Source organism: Lichenostomus cassidix, chromosome 1Aa (genome assembly GCF_008360975.1).
Source record: "Lichenostomus cassidix isolate B80296 chromosome 1Aa, HeHo_3.0, whole genome shotgun sequence".
NCBI classification, from domain to species: Eukaryota; Metazoa; Chordata; class Aves; order Passeriformes; family Meliphagidae; genus Lichenostomus; species Lichenostomus cassidix.
Genome location: NC_139480.1, coordinates 36690081 through 36709955, shown reverse-complemented (window position 1 = coordinate 36709955; position 19875 = coordinate 36690081).

Genomic DNA, 19875 nt, shown 5'->3' with positions numbered 1-19875 from the left:
GGGAATGGAAATGATGGTATAACATGTAGGCTCTGAAGAACATTCTTGGGCTGTATTACACCCAGGTGTTGTGTGTGGTGCCAGATGCAACATTATTGCTCAGGGAATGGAAAATTAACACTGTTGGGGTTTTATTGTTTAGCATGGGTACAGTCAGACCACAACAGGCATTAAAGTTAACACCAAACGACTGAGTTACTGTGGTCTGAGAAGCTGACTCACCATCAGAAAGATTTTAACTAACCATCTGCATGCTTCTGACTCATTGCAGCTAAGGAATAAACCCTATATATTTAGCTTAGCTTAATATGTTTTGTTTTACCATGGCACCAAGTCAGGAGCGAATAAACAGGCCAGGTTAAGGCAATTCAGCTTTCCATCTGTAAATTGATCATCTGTTCGGCCATTAATACTTTCAGACATTCAGCACAGCCTACAAAAAGTTTGTAAAACATTTTGGTCCCTAAGCATTTTGTTTCCATTCTGTACTCTGAAAATCCCTATTTAAATCAAAGATATCCCCTAAGCCTCATACTCCTAGCCAGAGATCCAAGGAAAGCTGTTCAATTTGCAGGGAGAGGTTTGAGCTTCTACACTATATCCCATTGAATATTTTGCTGGCAAGATTTTTACTGATGTTTGTAAATCCTCACAAGCTTAATTAGTTTGAGTCAAACCTAGATTTTTTTGGTTCAGTGAGTGTTCTTGAATAAGAAACAGAATCCTAGTGAACTGTGGAATTATATAGCACAGGTCCCTCTAGAAATAGATTAAATTCCATAACTAGAGTAAGGTTGCATGATATGTTTTTCAAGTGGCCAGAGTCAGGGGTTGTTTTTGTTAATGCTTTTTGGTAGAAAACACCTCAGCTACCACAGAGGTACACTACAGATTTAGATTTTTGCATTTCACATTAATAAGCTTCCAAAGGTTAGAATTTAGTTTTGTTTCCAAAACAGTTCTTTAACTGCATTCTTCCTAAAAAATTATGTTCAGCACTAAAACCAAAGCCAAATAACTGAGAAATATTTTGTTTCCAGGTAAAAGAATATTTTCCTCCCAAGATAAATTTTCACTCAGACACAAAGAAAAGAAAGTATTGGCTCCTCAGAAAAAATACACAGCCTTAGGCTATTGTGCCATTTTGTTCCATTATGTCTGCAACAAAGCTTAAACTGACCAGTGATAAAAACACACATATTATTTTGTTTATGACCAAGATGAAGTATTTGTCTACATAAATGGATAAAAATACTTGCCTAATGCTGTTCAAGATGTATTTGGTAGTTCTGGATTGCTTGAATATGATTGATTTTCCTGTTTTATCCTTATCTTTCTCAATAAAAGAGTAATGTGGACATACATCAGCATAATTCATGCCTAGCCATTCTCAAGACTCTAAAGAGTTTATCATGTTTCCCCTTAAGTTAGCGTATACTTCACCAGACCAGCCATCTGATGTTATTATGTATAGCTTAAGGATTCCTTTGCCTAGTAAATCCCTTGATATTAATATCTATTTGATAGACTTGTGTCACTTTGGCAGGTGTCTAGTTCTATTTACAGAGAACAAAACTAAAGAATGATTCCCAGACTCTACAGTGCAGGAAAAATACGAAATGGAAAAATCAGATTAAGAAGCACTTAAGTAATAAATAATAAAATGACATATCATAAAATGAACTATCTATCTTTGGCAGGTTTTTTAATGTATAGGTGTTGGTTGGTGATTTTTTCCCCCTTGTATTAAGGAAAAGCTTAGTGTTTCGAGACACTCAGGAAAAACATGATATGGGGCACAAGAAATGCCTATTTTGTGGGAAGAAGGAGCAGAGTAGACCATGCACAGTAGAACAGAAGATCATCATTACCTACAAGCCAGCAGAGGACAGTCACAGTCCTGGGGCTCCCATTCTGCAAGGGATCTGGACAGGAGTTACAAATTATTGCCTGCTCTGAAAATCCAGGACATTTCATTACCTGGCTAGAATTCAATCCCCACTTGAACCACTGGCTTCCTTCTTGGGTTTACCAGAAAGAGAGCTCCATGGGAGCATCTAAGCACACTGGAGTCCACTGTTACAGATCTTAGAGCAGAAGCATCCCATCTCATCCATGGATGGGTGGAGAAGGTGCTGCCCAAGGCTCCTTTATGTCTCCTGATATTTTATGTAAAATCCAAGTAGAACACATTCATCAAGTGACACCATGAACAAGCACAAATATTTCATGGTAATTCATTATGAGCAATACTTAATTCAAACGTGCTCAGTTTGCAGTTCATAACTACAGAGAGGATTTGCAAAGGTCTTTTATCATCAGTGGCAACAGGGGAGAGGGCAATTTTGAAACTTCTGTGCTGAATGCAAAGCTCACATAAGGAGTAGGTTGATAACCACAACACTGACATTTAAAAAATTGCCACAAGGTACATCAGGAGGTCTGTTTTTATTTTGCATTTTTGCATCGTTAGTTGCAGTCTGAAAGATGGAGGCTATCTTTAGAGATGACAAAGATAAAAAATTTCCTTAAGGACAGGCTGTCACATGAAGTTTTATGATAAAGACCAGATATTATATGATTTCATATAAAATCTGGAGGAGATGTCAGAAGTGCATCACTTTCTGGAGGGTCCCTCTTGCCTGAGGGAGCCTGATGGACAAGTTGTCTGTGATTTTCCTCCCTGCCACTTCTTTTGCCAACACCTTCCTCTCAAGGACAGCGTCTTTCCGGACTTAACACGTGTCTGTATGGCTTCAGCTGTGTACAGTCTATCCTGAGCTGCAGATGACTGCCCCGGCATGTCAAGCAGGACCTTGAACCACCCTCAGCTCCTCCTGCTGACTTCGCCTCCACAGACTGTTTAAAGCTGGAACAGTCCTTGGGAATCCTTGTCTGTGTTGCACTTGCCTGATAGAGTGCCTGCTTAAAGTTAGGGAGGAGACATTAATATTCTGTCCTTTATTTTTCAGTGTGGCACCTGCAGGGGCTACTTCTCAGCATAAAACAGCAGGAGGCTACACAGTACCCTTGAAATTTCCTCGTAGTGGCAGAAGGAACCCTGCTGGGACCCAGACAGCTGCCAGGACCAGCAGGCTGCCAGCTACACAGCCCTTCAAGATCCTCCAAGAGAAAAGCTTCCTATCAGTGCACGTCCAGTATCTCATTATAATCTCTTTTGCCAGACATTAACTTATCAGCCCAGCCAGGTCGATAACAAAGTATTTGGAGCTCGCTCTCACCCTCCTGAGGCCCTTTCCAGCTACTGCAGCAGTGTCCCTGCAGCAGCAGCCAGGAACTCACAGTGTCCTCTTCCCACAGCCATCGGATGGTGCCCTCCCCGTGCTGCCTGTGGCTCTGAGCCCATCTCTCTTCAGGATAAATGGTTCCTGCTAAGCAGCATCCACTTCCTCGTGGTGGAACATCAGCTGGTGTCTAGGAAGGTGAATACAGTAGTATGGCATGTTATGAATTAGAGGAAAAAGATGGTCTGGTATATGCACATGCTAGCACTGCCCCTCCAGAGGATGAGACACATACATAAGGAAAAAAAAATCTGAACTTCATCATTGATGCAGTCAAATGATTATTATAACCTCCCCTGCTTTACTGTCCCACTTCAATATGCTGCCTTTGTCTCACATTCACTAGTTCCCCTTACATGCCCAATGGTGGCTGCTGGGCCATGTGTGCTCACAGGCACATTGAGTGGCTTAGAGATGTTATGATTCCTGGCAGACAAAACCAAATATATATGTTTGCTTCCTGGCTGGACAATCAGGATCCTTCCTCACTTCCAGTCACCCACCTTCCTCTACTACAACACCTTACATGCAATTACTAACTTTTATAATACCATAGTACAGCAAAGATCTGTATGTGGAAGAGCATATGAAACCCACAATATTCTGTTGTAACACAACTTTCTGTGGTTTTTTTAAGGAATGGTAAGCAACGGTAAATATGTTTAGGTTGCCTTTTGCAAAATGTCTTGATACAGTCCACTGGGAAAATTATGATTATTCAGTTTACAAAGATGAAGGCACTTTCAGGACTGTGGGTTATATTTCTTAGAATGGCTATGACTAAATGGACATGAAGCATTTTTAAAAGCTCAGGAGAAAAATTACATTCAGCTGCCTGCTCTTTCCTAAAACAGTAATCTGATAGACTTTACCCTACTTCTAGCCAGAGTTTTGACAGCCAGCAACTCACACAACATTTACACATGGTAAAAATCAGAAACCAGCAAAATCATGTTGTTGGGAGCTGAGCTAAAACATAAGTGTATCAATGAGCTTGAAGAATGATCTGTACTTGTTCAGAGAACTCTGCTTTTCTATCTCCTTGAAGAGTTCTCAGTTGCCTTGGCAGACCAATCCCTATCCCTGCTCCAGACTAGGCTGGACCACATTTCTCCCCCATTTACACCACTGTGTAGCATATCAGAGGTGGTGAGACCTCCTGAGCACAGTGAGCTGCTGCTGCTGCCCTGGCAGCTGCAATGGCACTGCTGTTTCATTAGCTGTGTGATGTTTGCAGTGATTCAGCTAGAAGCAGGTCAGCATTTTTGGGGTATCTTCCTTGGGGATGGACCTCATTACCTAGCTCCAACTGCCACTATTCCACAAGAACAGAAAGCACAAGGCCTTGTGAACAGGCATGCTTTGCTTTTTTAAGTGCATGACAGGAATCACTATCCTCCCTCCACTAATCTTACTCTTTTCTTCACCTGTTTCTTTTTTATGGAACCCCTTGTTCTCTGCTCCTTTCCTGCTTAATTTTTCTCCACCATTAGCCTTTTGCCTTGTTAATTGATTATTCCTTCTTTGTCTCTTTTTCCTTCCCACCCTGCCTCCTCTTTGACAGAAGGTGACTCACTGCTCATGCTGGGAGCATCTACCAGCTGACTGCGGAAACAAGCTCTGGCTTGTAGACTGCTGGAGGAAATGACAGATGCCCCTTCCAAAGTGACTGCCACACGAGTGCCAAAAAAATTGAGAGATGAAAATCAAGTCATTTTGAGGCAGAAATGTATCATCCTACCAGGACCTGAGCAGCTAACAGGAGCCTGTATGCAGTGTATGCATGAGGCTTTCTGCTCAGGCTGTTCTGGTCTGGCAGCTCTTCTGCAGCAGCTTTTGCAGGTACATTTCCCCTTGACAGACTGAAGATTTTGTCCAAGATGTCCAAATCTGACCTGCACCTGATTGCATAAATAGAACATTGCATAAATAAGTATTAATATCTTCCTATTTTTATAAATAGCTTTACCAAGATCAGCATCCTCCTCCCTGCTTTGGAGAGAGAGAGAGAGACTGACACAGCACAGTGCAGTGACCAGCTCTGTGTCACACAGCAAAGCAATGACAGAGCCCATAGCTCATGTGCCCCCAGACACAGCTCCTCAATAATTATTATGATGATATTTGGGGTTTAAATTCTCTTCTACCGAGACACCCTTCAAATACTATGTAATCTAACTAGACATCATTTAAAAATTTAAATAGTCACCCTTTCATAGACTCATGGGACAGCTACATGACACTTTCTTTCTGAAAGGGCCAAAAAAAAAATCACTGCAAACTGTTATTCTTGAGTGGTTTGAAAACTTCAGGACTTTAGAAATATGAAGGGTCAAAGTCAAGACCTGAAATCCATCTACTGGATAGGAATTTCCATGTACCCTCTATTGGTAAGGGCTGTTTTGACACACCTGACTAAAGCTATGACCAGAGCAGTTTGGTTTCAAATGACTGCCTTTGGAGTCTGAAGAACTTAAGACTGTCTGGAATTTAAGCAGAAACTTTCAAAGCCACTGAAACTTCCAACACTTGAGAGATGCTTTTAGCTTCAAAGCTTACATGTATTTTTGATCTGGTATGTGGTATAACATTATCTACTTTGTTCAAAATGTATTTATGTTAATATAGGATTAATTTAATTTACAACTGAAAGTTGTGGAACAACAGACAGTTAACAGGAAAGCAAGACCAGTTCTGAGAGCCCTTCCCCTTATAATAGGGTTAGCTATAATAGCTAGTTTTTACCTTATAACTATAAAGGAGAATATGAATAAGAGTGAATGAATCTTTCATATACTTCAACCCCAGGAAGCATCATTCTCCTCATTTAGTTTGACCTCCTTTGTTTGAAAACAAAATAAAAATAGCAACAAAACCCCCAGGCCATAAAATTTCAAGATGTTGCTGAATCAAACCCATAAATTTGACATACTAGACCCAACATAAAAAATTCTGCCAAGCCTGCATTTTACAACAGCTAAGATGTGAAGAAGCTTTTTTTTCTTGATAGAAATTTTCTTTAACTGGCTTGTAATACCAACACTGCAGCTTCTTCCTACACATCCAGCCTTCTCTTTGGCCCATAATGCAGGGAAGGGTGCTGTGTTACAGCTCTTGCTACTTCAGGACTCTTCTCTAACAAAACAATATCTGCAGATCCTTTCAGACAGCTCTGTGCTTGTCCGAGCAATACAAGAAACTGAATGAAAAGACCAAAGCTAATTCAAATTTATAAAAGTTTTGCATATACCAATATCAGCTGTATCAGATTAGTGAAGACACATAATAGATTTACTCTGCTATGGAGAAAAGTTGGGTTTGTTGTGGTGGCTGTGTCTTTGAAGTGGTTAGGCAAGTCATGTCTTCCAGACCCAGCTGGTCCCTCATCCCCATGCCTCATGGAAGTCTGCAGCTCACTCAGCTGTGCCAGATGAAGAGAGAAGCCCCTCTAAGGTGGTTCTTTTTGAAACAAAACCATACTGCTTTTTCTGTAGGAGATAGTTGGAACACTATAGTTTTTTTCCTTCTGCTGAAGAAGAGCTTTCCTCTCCTTGCTCCTCCTTTCAGGACTCCAGGAATTATTTGCTTCACTCTTTCCAATGTTATTCTGAGGCAACTCCTTAGCATGTCATGCTCTTAACCATACCATTAGAATGACCCAGATTAAAAATGGATCCAAATTAAAAACATGCCGCAAATAGACATTTTAATGCCTTATTATGGCATGAAATATTATGTATATCTTATGGTCTGGCATGCACAGCATCCACAGAAAAAGCTGTATCAGCACATTAAAAGGGTGCTGACGAACTGTGGAATGGAGATTGGAAGGAGAGGGAGGACTGTGGAAAGATCATCAGCCCTTTTGCAGGTGGAAACCACACCCATGGGGTGCCAGGCTTGGCCTTGTCCTTCTGTAAGAGGCAATCCTGTCCCAGGAAGATCCTGCTTATCTCTTCTGATCTTCAGACACTTAGTCCATCACCACAGTGCCAAGCACTTCTGGGGCTGTGCTGGAAACTAGGCCAGGCAACTTCTCTGGATCAGAAGTAACCCTTTTGTAACTAGGGACAGAGACTCCTAAACCAGTGTCTGCTAAAAAAAGTGTGAGGTAACTATAACCTGGATTTGACAGCGTGTGTGTGTTTTGTTAAGCCGAATCATTCCAGATATTTAAAGAGCAGACAGTCAAACACCTCAGCTGGCAGTGACCTCCAGAAAGGCAAGGGGCAGACAGACCAGGATGAACAGCAAGAAGAATTACTGTACTCAAGCACAGTCACATTAAATATTTAATAAATAATCTAACTTCCATTTCAGCTCCGTTTTCTTGTCCTGCCATGTCCTTGTCAAGCTGTCAAGAAATAGCAAGAATATTTCAGGACTAAAGTTCAGGCTGAATCAAGTTGGTCATATCCCTTTACATAATTATACTGCATTCATCCAGTTGATCAAAATCAGGTCATAGAATCTGGACCCAAGGCTAGATATATTGAATGACATATTGAACAGAGAAGTCCAGTTGCTCATAAAAGGTGGTTGCCTGAAAAACACAATAACACACTCCTTTCTGAGAGCATCTCTTTAAATACTCTGTAAAAACACATGTAGTTCTTTCATAGGAAAAAGAAATGTCTTTACTTAAAAGTGGTGTGTCACTATTATAGTTCTCAATAATAATGCATAGGGTGAAAATACAGGAATGACATAAAAAGTTCTCAAACACTTGTGCTGGACAGTGCATCAAATCCCTTGTGTTTTTCAGAATCTCACAGAACAAAAGCCAAGAGGGTCTGCTCTGAAATTACAGAATATCTCACCTGCTCAATGAAAAGTAAATGTTTCAATTATCAAATATTTCAAAAGTATGTCATGGGCATGCTGCAAGTACAGAACATTGGAATCCACAAGAGGGAGAGAAATTATTGAGAAGCAAATGTCTGGAAAAATCATTGGGAAAACAAGACACCCATGCTGCAGTAAGGGACAAAAAACCCAACAACCTCTCTAAACTCAAGTCTGATGACAGTACAAACCAAGTGCATGAGAAAGATGTACTGGGCAGATATAAGTGCATACTGAAGTCCTTCCTTACAGTTTTTGTCCACAGCATTCTGAATTTATCCTCTGCCTACATGAAAAGTAGTACAAGTCATGGAGTTTTCTGTAAGAATAGAACAGTCACAATCTGGTTTAAGTACAGTAGCTGAAGCATGTCTTTCTGTCCTTCCCCCCAATTTAATAGGGTTTTTCACACTCCAGTTTGAGTTACCTTGTTCAGTAAACAGATGGTATGTCAATGTAGTTTCACTGAAACTACTTAGAAAACAGAAGGATGCCCCATGCATTTTTTTTACCATATCCTCTATATCAACTGTTGTTTTCACCTCTGAACTACTAACATGCTTTTTCTCATTTCAAATGCCAGTATCACACCTATAAAAATGGTCAGGAAGGACAAATGAGTAGTGACAGGTATACACTTAGAACTTTTATTCTGTCAAATTCATTCCAGCAACAGTAGATTTCCAGAATCAATACTGACTGACAGCCAGTCCTTCTAAGTATCAGCATCCCCATAAATCAAATTACTTCATATCACATTGCATCTACACAGACAATATAAGTAAAGCAAAACCCTGAGACCTTCAATCAGGCACATCTATGATTGATGTACCTCAGTTCACTGTACACACAAACGTACTCGCTGAATAATTTGTACTTAACATACTTCCCAATTTCCAGGGGAATGCAGCAACTTTAACCAATCCATCTACATATTTGCAAGACTGATAATACAAGCCTCTTCACAAGAAAAGAGGTATTTCTCCATTCTCAACTAGAGAAGTTATCAAGTCTCAGTCAGAGCAAGGACATTTCATGCCTGTAAAGACTTTGTGCTTATCTCTAGCAATGATAACAAGATTCTGACCTTGACTCAATGTCACCAGTCACCAGCCAGTGGCAGCAGACCCATTTGTGCTGTGATTTTGTACAAAAAGCCACATTATTGTATAACCGGATGCTTGAGAATGTCTGCTGTTCTTGGACTAAATGCAACCAAGAATCCTCACTGGAGATGGCAGTGGGATGAAGCTTCATCTTCCAAATCCCTCAGCATTTCCCTCCAGTGTCCAGTATTTCTCTCCATTGCCCTAGGAACATCAATTTGCCACACACCTTTCTGTGTGACTCCTCTAAAACATGTAGGAGTGTCCAGGTCCAACATCATTTGGAACACTCAGCGTCTGTGCATGAACAACACGTGGATCTCAATTTCACATTCAATTAGGGTATTGCCAAGCTTTATGTGGAATTCCTAAAGCCAAGGTCTTGCTGCAGAAAGTGCAAAATTGGGTATTCAGCACAAGATGTGCAGAGACTGGGTCAAGCTTAATCCATCTGACTGCAGGATGATTTGAAATCCTGTATTTCCTGTGGGCCTGAAACCAGTGCTTCAACCATCCTTCCATGGCTGAAACCTGGGTAGAAATGCAAGACTGAAAACACCTCCTGGACTTTGGATACTAAGCTGTCCTAGTGGCTGCTAATCATACTTTCACAGAAGCCAAGGAGTTCAGGTTTCAGGGGCAGATTTGTCTTGTCTCTATTCCAAGAAAACCTACTCTCCCAGGAGGGAGTGTGAGCCTCTAGCTGCGGACTCCAGAGTCCATTCAGGTGTGTGTACCAAGTAAAGTACCAAGTGGCTCTTTACTTGCTCTAGTGATTTTTTGTTGCTGTTGCTGATGCAGCAACAAAAGAATGATCAAGCCTAATCTGGAACAAAGCTTATTGTAAACTGCAAACCTTGTAAAGCTCAAGGCCAGAATATATATGCTAATTTTTTTTCATTACTTTCTTACATATTTGTTGAGTAAGAACAGGTTGTTCTTTAACAGCCCTCCTCCCTCCTGAGCATCTTGAAGCTTCCCATTTGTACTGATAATTTTAAACAGAAAAGGAAAAAAAAAAAAAGGACTAAGTGAAAATAAGAGGAAAATCAGTTCCTGACTTATCTGGAAATTATTTTGGTTCCTCTGTGAGTAAGAACAGTTATGCACTAGATCATTAAAAATTTTCACCAAGCAATGAAAGTAAACCCTGAGCTTTTATTTACCCATCCTTGGTATTCAGCCCAAAAAAAAAAAGTGTGAGTAGCTTCCATTTAAAGTTTGGTGCCAATTGTCTAGGTTAGATATAGCATTCTTTTTTTTTAGTGTAGGCAGTACAAGTAAAATCAGTTCTTGGTATTTCAACTAAAGAGACAAGTCACTGCACTGAGCCTAATTACTGGCATTCCCAGCTATATGTCAGGAGGACACTGGATATGTTGAATAAGCAATTCACCCAACGCTTGCACTGGAAATGAGTAGCTTTTTAAAGGAATGTGATAGAGCACCTGGTTTTTGCAGCTTTCCAGCCATTTAAGAGGAAAGCAGTGCTGTTTCTTTATTTTAAACACTGTCTCATTTCAGACAATTGCAAACTATGTTAGCAAGCTGCAATGCAGGCATATTCAGAGGTTTCACACAATTACTAGGGGCCACAGAGCCTTGATAATTATTTTCACTTTTCACCTGCTCAGGCAGGGTAGCTGGGAGAGATTAATTTCATGCTATAACTGAATTCCTAAAGGAACCAGAAGCCTTTGGTTGCACATGCTGCAGCTCAAAGACAGCATCTCATTCATATACTTTAGAAGGCTTTTGAGAATAAGAATATCACTGTCACTTGAATATGTGATTTATACCTGCAAGTCAACTAGCAGCATTAACACACTTGGAGATCAATCCTATAGTGGTATATCATAGCAGATATTTCATTTGTTCATTTTTACTGTTTTAACATACAGCTTAATGTAAAGAAAGCCTTTGTACTCAGTCAGACAGCATATTTCAATGTGAAGTACTTTCCACACTGTGTAATTACGCTGTGTAATTACAGAGTGGAACTTGTCACTTCAGAGCACTGAGGTGGCCAAGAGTGCAGCTGAGTTCAAAAGCGACTTTGTGCAGGTGAAGTTCAGAGGCAGCTGCTCAATGTGACTGTCTAGATACCAGTGCTTTCCCAGGAAGTTCCTTGAAGGACTGGACCTGGGAAGAATGATCAGGGAAAAGATCCCTTTCTGTATATTCTGATTTGATGCACTTCCCTTAAATGTTTGCTCCTGCTAGTTGTGAGACACAGTGCTGCTCAGGGCAGACTTCTGGCTTTGGTCTGACATGGTTGCTCCTGCATTTCCCTATATTCACCAGCGTTAACCACAATTACTGAGCAATATGGATGTTGTACAGTTTTGCTCAAGGTAACCTCCCTGAACCTGGTATCCTTCCTGTGACTGACAGATTGTATGTACACGGGAGTCTTTAATAAAATGGATACTAAGTGTGTTTACACAAGCTAATTGCAGTCAATTGGCCTGACCAGACTCAATCTAAGTGATTTCCTTCTCTGTCCTTCCTCTGATATTTCTTGCTATCATCTCCCCCACAGGGCATACGGCAGAGCTGTATTTCAGAGAAGATAATGTTATCTCTGCTTCAAGAACAGGTATTGTTTGTATTTTCCTAAAAGGATATAAATAACTGATTTTGACATTCTTTCTAGTAAACCACTGCTCAAAACACACTCCAAAGGCTCCGGCAGAATATCTTATTTCCCATTTGTTTTGTATAAACTATATCAAGCTTAAGCACATGATTGTTAAGTTAAAAAAAATAGAGAACAGTTCACTTGGAAATTTTGCCAGTTGATGAAAGAGGGTATTTTCCTGTGACTTTCTCTACAGTGTACTGAAGCAAGAAATGTAAAAAGGTAAACAAATAGAGCAACTGTCTAGAGAATAGATGGGCTTTCTGGGCTTCCAAACTAGTTTCGTATCCAATCCCTTGCACTGCAACTGACAAGCCGTTGCAGTAAGTCAGGTCCTAAAATGCACCAAATTCCTAGCAGTTCCCCAGCTGATTTGTGGGGCTTATAGGGCAAGTCTTGAGCATCAGACAAATGGTACTTGGTTTTTAGTGGAGACACATAGCTCCATTTTGCACTGACATTTTAAACCCTATTAGACTGGGGTTTTATTTTTTATTTCATGGTATTGGTTGACCCCTGCTAAAACAGCCATATTCGTACATCAAAGAAAGGGGAAAATATTACTCTTGGCTTACAAGCACTGGAGAAATGAAAATGTATTTAGAGAAATCTCTAGGACACCTTTTGTAATATACTCCACAAAGCATATAAGATGGCAATGTTACCCTGTTCTCTAGCCCTGACAAGATCATTACAAATAGATATTTTGATTTATTTCACTTCCAAGATCTTCCTTTCACATCAGGGAAGAAATTTTGATAAATCACAGCTTTCATGTGCCAACCATAGGACTTCTATTTTCCTTGAAATGCATTGTAAGTATAATACTAAATCCTTACAAATACCAAGAGATTTAGGGTCTGCTTCTGGAAGGTGCTAAATGTCTTCATTCCTTTGCAGGTCAAACAAGCCCCTACTATCTATCAAATGTAATGCTGGACCATTGCTTTCTTTAAGTGTCGGTATTTTTAAAAACACAGTTGTACAGGACTTCAGATATATAGTCAGCTCTGCTCTGTTTCTTATTGGCAATTTATCTGGCTTCCAGACTGACCTCACCACAGCTGGAGACACATCATATGGCTCTGTGCAGAAGCAGCTTAGTGCTGTTTTATTACCCCAGAGACAGCCCTGCATGAGTGCATCTGTATTGCTCCACTCTATAGCCTGGAAACAACGCTTTTGTGTGGAAGCAGTCCAGCTAGTAAACACGGCTGCTCTGCCAGATTGCAATTAGTCCCTTGAAGAACCATGGAGCTCTCTTTGCTCAGAACTCTAAGAAATAAAATATTGAAAAACAGTAGAGATATCACTGCATATAAAACAACAGATCTAGGGTAGCTCCAAGCAAACTGGCTAATGGCCTTGGGTTAAAAGGGAAGAGTAGGGGCATGGAAAAATCAAAGTGACATAAGCAATAGCAGTTCTAAATACTACTTCTCCCATGATGGAAGTGAGGAGGTTTTATTAGCCTGAGGGCTTATTAGCATGAGTGCAAGGTCAGGTGGCAGCAGCTCAGGTTCAACATCCAGACAATACGCTTCTGAAACCAAAATCTCCAGATATTAGCCACCATCTGGATGCATCCTCATTCACCACCATTCCCTGAGCTTGGCCATCCAGCCAGCTTTTTACCCAGCAAACTGTGCACCTGTCCAAGCCTTGGGAAGCCATATTCTCCAGGAGAACACTGTGGGAAATGGTGTCAGAGGCTTTAGTAAAGTCCAGGTAGACAACATCAACAACCTATCCGTCATCCACTATGTGGGTTAATTTGTCATAGAATGAGATCAGATTGGTCAAACAGGACTTGCCTTTCACACACCCATGCTGGCTGGGCCTGACCCCCTGGTTGTCCTGTACATGCTATATGATGGCACTCAAGATGAACTACTCCATAAAGATAAAAAATACCTTTTAGTGAGATGTAAAGTCTGTTAAAATGAGCAAGAGGTGACCTGCTTATTATTGCCACGGGAAAAAGCAATACTTGAAAGGCCTTGCAGTTTAAGGTAGGAAAGCATAACAGGAACTAATGGCTTGAAACTTAAATCAGACAAAATCCAATTAGAAATAAGGAAAAAAAATTAATTGGGACAATGGGATAAAATTTAAACTAATAATCGTGGAAATGATGGATTCTTAATCTTCTGTTGTCTTCAGATCAATACCATGTGCTTCTCTGGAACACAAGCTTTAGCCAAGCAGAAGTCCTTAGGATCAATACAAGGGTAATGAATACAATTTTAATGGCTTGTGACACACGTGAGGTCAAACCAGATGATCTAAAGGTCCCTCTGGCTTTATAATCTAGAAACAATCATATCAGATCAAAGAGCACAGGGCAGAGAAATTAAAAGAGTCAGGACTGTGTATGGTAGTCTTTGCCAGGACTACAGTGCTAAGAAATTAACAAATGTGGGACTTCCTTTTTTCTGTCATGCCTGTCCATCTGTTGATTTTGTTTCTCCATTGGAGGATATTTCAGTAATAGGTTGTGTCACTGACTGTAAACAGTCTTACAGAATTCCCTGGGTAGCACATCACTAGGGTCATATTGAGACTTCTGTTAGAACAGTTATGATAGTAATTTCCAGGTAAGAGCATGTTTTTCAGATTTTTGGTTTCCATGTTTGGTGTCAAGAGAAATTTTTAAATTATTAAGGGAAGCAGCTGTCCTGTTTTTAGACAGGAAATCAGGAAGGAAAACCATTACTCTGTAAGAAGATACCTGGCATTCTGTTTCACTGTCAGTTCAATAGTTAAACTTTCAGGTGGCAGGTCTGTGGAGGAAACTAACACTGCTGAACCATTCTGCACAATGAAATAAGACCAAATAATCACTAGAGAGCAGTTCGGAATATTTACAGCACAGAATGCTTCTCTCTTTGAGTTAAACTACTGACAGTTTTATGGTACAACAAATCTTTTCCTGTGAATTTTAGGCAGGAATGGTTCTGCATTGGTGTTTTCATGATATTCTGCAAAAGAAACAAAGAACTCTAGACTTTAATTTGAATCAATGGAGATTGCGGCTGCATAGATGTGTGGTCTCATGTCTGAATAGCATACTATGCTGTGAGGTCTTGGTTCACCTTAGGATGAATCAAAACAAGCTGCGCAGAGGTACTTAAGCACTTTTCACCAAAGGTAGCCTGACAAGACAGAGTTTGCATACAGCTTCTCTCAGCTACAGCAAGCAGATGAGAGACACCCATAGACCCTTATTTTTTAGATCAAGGGCTATCCAGGATAAAGGTATTATATACAGTGTACAGGAAGACAAGGCTTCAACCATCATGGTGGACTCCTAGAGTCACCATGTCATATTTCAGTAATTGTTTTAAAAATTTTCAAACTGTTTTGCCGTAAACTCCTTGATTCTTTGCACTTCTCTGTAATGCAAAGGTATCTACCGTAGTCCTAGCAGAGAAGGTTCGTGGTATGGGATATTAAGTAAACTGTATCCCACTTGGAGAAGAGTGATGAAATTAGAACTTTACATCGAGCAGACCACTAATTTTATTACACAAACAGCAATTTCATTCTGAACAAAATAATGGGGGTGCAGTGCTACCAGTGCATTTGTGAAGGATTCAGCTTTTTTAACAGCAGCAGCTGGAAGTGATTTTCAGGTGCAAAGCTGATTCAAGAGCCATGTGATTTAGCAAGTTACCTGCTTCCTTATGTGACCTTTGCCAGGTTACTTGAGATCAGAGACATAGAAGGACTGAGGCACAGCCATACCAGTTCCTCAGCTCCTAGAAGATATTTTTCAAACCAGCTGTAGCACTTGCCTACATGACCCACTAGGTAAACGGTCAGATGCCTTCTGTGAATCTGCAACCCTGACCAGGGCTGCACCTGAATTAAGCAATGGGAAATACCAAAGATCTGATGCCCTTCTACCAACCGGTAGCCTCAGGTTAAACATCATCAGTGCCTTCCTTGATTTGAGTTCAGGGAAATCACCCACTATTTTTATAGATAAGGCAGAGCCAAGGGACAAAGCAATGACATCGATAGAGCAATTAAGCAACTACAGCACACAGAAAATGGGAGATTCATCCAATGCTTTCCTCAAGTGGAATGGTTTCCAATGTGCATATCGTACTTGTTTTTATGTGAGCCATGCACCTGTGGTCTATTTGTGACCCTTCTCTGTCCCTCCTGTCCGAGCTGGGGTTCTGTATTACAGTAAATGCAAATTTCAAAAGCAAGTGACCCCGCAGCACAGAGGGAGAAGGGCTCTGCTGGGTCCAGGTCCCACTCCAAGCCCTGTTTCTGTATTCTGGCCTCATTTACTGATGCCACATGTCCACAGAATCACTCTTAATGCAACCTCTTCCAGCTGTTCTTGAATGTCAAATGGTCATGGCTATTGCCCACTGCCCCTGCTGGTGCAGAACATGCAGAAAGCAAGGAAGCCTGAGGTCCTGGAAGGGTGGGAACGTCCAAGCTGCCCCAGGGAGGAGATGATGCCTAAGCCAGCAGCATTTTGGGAAATGATCAGCAACAGACACTGGGCACACCACTACCTTTGCTGGTGAGAACTCTGGTATACCCAGTTCCCTGATGGCTCAGCAATTGGATAACTCAGTTTGACTTCTAATGGAAATAAAAGATCGTCATTTGATCTGTCTCTTCCTCATTCCTAGCTTTTTACCTGAAATTTCAAATGTCAGCCAAAACAGACAGAGAAATAAAATTTTCCATCATAACTGGGCTCATAGGAGAAGGCAGCTGAGGAGAGAGAATAGAGGACCTACTGGGTCTTTGATCTATAATATTTTTTCCATTATAAGAAGTCATACAGTTTAAAGGTCTTAAAAACTATTTCCCACTCTGAGATGAAAAGTGCTGTTGAACACATTGATATGATTTGTTTTTATCCAACTCCTCTGTCAAAGGTATTGGCTTTCTATCACAAAGAATTGGCACTTTCACTACTACCTTGCATGAAATACTGTATTTACAAGTCTGGAAACAAATGGAAGTAAATTAATGGAAATGCTTGATTCTTAATTAATTTAACATTAATATTAATTAATGTTAAATAGAATATATGTATATATGTATTTGACCATGTACCATTCATTCAAAAACATAAATTATCAGATAGTGGGTTTTGTTCCTGTAAAAATTATATAACAAAATCATTCAAGAACAGGCATTTGTGCTTAAATTTATTAGCCAATTTCTTAACTTACTCTTGCCAGTTGTAGTAGATTATCTGTGTGTATTGAAATATAGATAAAAATAATCTTGGAACATGTAATGATATATGATGGCTGCAACAATTAATCTTATCTGATAGTCAGCCACCTTCTTTCAGCAGCTACAGCCAGGCAAGGAAATGCAGTGTAATAGCTTTGTTCTCATTAACTCATAACTTGTTTACAAGTTAAGGTTTGCATTTCACTACCAGATATTTGGGATTTTTGTTTATTTCACTGAACAAAGAAATGGCTTATTAAATACATTACAATACTGTGCATTCATCTTATTGAAAATATTAGCAATGCCTAACAAATATGTTTCCATATAAAAATATATAACAAATAGTAAAGTATATTTTTATGTTGTATATCTCCATCACATTGTGCAACATTTAATATTAATATGTTAACCCTGAACATTCTTGTTTCCGTATTACAGGAGAATGATTGCACAGAGGAATCCAAATCACTGTGAATTCCTCCTAAGCAAAGCACTTCTCCAGTCTAAATAAAAATAATTTCCTCAGACTAAAGCAGCACCCAGTGTCCCTTCACACCCACCGTGGCTCCCACAGCCACCCATCTGGCACTATGTCTCACTTCTCCCACCTTAGTCTATATATGTGACTCACACCCCTTGCTGTACTCGGTGCCAAAGTGGCTCTAGCACCTCCCTCAAGCACAGCAGTGACACCTCTCTCCCTCCAGAACTGCTTTTCTGCTTCTCGTCCACATGCTGAGCTCCACACCTTCTGGGGCTGAATTTAACCTGGCAGATTTCAGCCAGGGCTCTTCAAGAAGTAACCAGCTCTGCTGCCAGGAATACCCTGTGTGTAAAATGACAGCAACATCAAATGAAGGTGTCAACCTTGATTCAAATTTGCTCTCACTTGAGGACTTGGAGAGACCTTTCCGAGTAACTCAATTTATATTCAGAGACACCCTTAACCTGTAAGAAGTCACAAGTCCTGAAGGTCAAATAAAGCCCCAGGTCCATCCCAGTAGCAAAATAATGGTGTTATAAGCCAGTAACATTCCAAGTAGAAAGTGCCCCATTGCCTACATAGCTTGTAATGATGTTGACAGGTATTTGGATTTAGGCCTCACGAGTCTTGTGCCAGCCTACAGATATTCCAATAATTGGCTTACAAATGCCTGGATTTCTAAGGCCAGAAGCAGTCACTGTAAAAATGAAATGAACTTCCACATGCACGTGCCATAGCATTTCAGCAAGTGACTCAAATATTGAGGTCCTAAGCACCATTAAGGTCTTAACCAGAAAGTCTCTGTGCTACAGCTGCAAATGCAGTTAGAGCTATTTAACTTTCACAACATATAACACCTTATGAGGGATGTTGTTAATTGGCAGTGGATACACAAATGCCTGTGACAGATCTAAGATAAAGGTCTGAGGATGTATATTTCTGTGTCGCTTCAGTTTAAGTAAATGACTAAAGGGGCCATATGGCAATTTCCTGTCACTGGGGCTGCAGCTCACCAGCAGGTTCTCAGCTGCTATACTCTCTTCTCAACCTCTTCCCTTCGGTCTAGAAATCATGCCTGGGCATGTCAGTCCGTGACACAATATTCTGTCTAAATTTTCCCTGACTGTGCATCTCTTATGATTCTCATGAGTCTGTTTTCAGAGCTCCTGTGGGTGAGAGCAGCAGTAATTGTTCACTCCTTAGCAATGCTTCTTTCTACATATCTGCAAACATGTACTGAGAGACACACTTTGCATTTACAGAATCAATGTTTCTCTTAAAAATGGGAAGACTAAGGTTTAAAAAGCATGAAGAGTTTTTTGTACAGGACTTTTTAAAAAATAAAAATAGGTTCTTTGAAAGTTTATATTTCGTTCTCTTCAGCAAACTGTGGTGTACTGGAACTTGCTGAAAAGAAAAAAAAATCAGAGTATTTTAAAAACGAATAAATTCCAATTACTGCAAGAGACAATATCTACCTGTTTTCTGCATTTCTATTGAAAAGAAAAATTTTCTATTCCTCAAAAATTACAAAGTGAATATTTTTATAAATTATCAGAACTGTGCCTTGGATTTTTTCTTGTGTTACAACTCATTACTAGCTCATGAGCTATTTCAGTTTTGTCTTCCCAAAACAAAACAAGACAGGAATAATGCAGCAGCATGTCTGCCATTAACACCACCACCACAACAACAAAATCTTAAATATCTTAAATAGGAGAAAAAAAATCTTAAATACATTTCAAAAAGCAAAATTAATTACACCGTACAGAGCAATTTCTCCAGAAAAGGTCTCAAGTTTAGAGCAATCATTTTCAAGAGTGAAGTAGTTCTACATTGCAGAAAGCTATGATTTTGACAATTTTTCCTTTTTTTTTGGGCAACATTGTGTCTTCGTAGTCAGAACAGGTACAACTACAATCTCATCTCTGCACAGCTCCACAGGCTGCCGGGATTAACTCTGTGTGTTAACTTTGGGCTAGGCTCCCTTCCAGCTCTTCCTTTATCTTGGTATGTTGTGAGGTGCCGAAGGAGGGAAAGCACAGAGCAGAGTCTCGGGGAAAAGCGAAAAGTCCCTTGTGTCTAGACTGCTCTCCATGGCGTCTGCTCGCTCTACCCTCCCGGCAGCAGACTCGTTTCATCACAAGGGGATGAGGCGCAGGATCAGAGCGCTGTCCGAGCTGCCCGGGGCTGCCGAGCCGCTCGACCCCCGGCCCGGGCGGTGCTGCCCCAGCGCGGACACCGCGGCGGCGACCCGCGCGGCACTCGCTTCCC